The following is a 455-nucleotide window of genomic DNA, read 5'->3' on the forward strand; positions in this document are numbered from 1 at the left end:
TCCACGGCTCCTAGAAATGGCATAGTGGTTTCTTACCTCAGCCACATACACAAGCTATTCCCTCTACCACACGCACCCTTCCTAACATCTCTTCATCTGGTGACCCCCTTTTAAGCCTTTCCTGCCTGCTCTTTTACCTCACCAAGGTAAGCTTGCAGCTTGCCTACTCAGCTCTCACAGTTTCCCCATCACAATCTCTCAGACTACCACTGTACACAAAGGATGCTGCCCAGAATAAATTCCAGCCTCAGGGCTCTACATGGGCTATTCCCTCAGCCTGAAATGTAGCCTCCCTAGATTTCTGCATGCACCACTCTTCTACCTCCTTCAGGTCTTTCCTCAAATCTCTCTCACTCTTTTGGTCTACATCAACCAAACTGCAGACTCTTCATAATCTAACAATCACTACAGCCCTTTGCTGATATACATATATATATATATATATTTTAGCACTT

The 455-nt window shown here is 45.1% G+C and overlaps 1 protein-coding gene across 1 annotated transcript in view; it reads right to left on the minus strand.

The window, feature by feature from the left end:
- The window catches only part of LOC104985622 (synapsin-1-like), a 4,305-nt gene that overhangs the window by 599 nt on the left and 3,251 nt on the right, over positions 1-455 (minus strand). The window lies entirely within an intron of this gene.

The sequence above is a fragment of the Bison bison genome, unplaced genomic scaffold (assembly GCF_000754665.1).
Source record: "Bison bison bison isolate TAMUID 2011002044 unplaced genomic scaffold, Bison_UMD1.0 scf7180017845579, whole genome shotgun sequence".
In the NCBI taxonomy this organism is placed as follows: domain Eukaryota; kingdom Metazoa; phylum Chordata; class Mammalia; order Artiodactyla; family Bovidae; genus Bison; species Bison bison.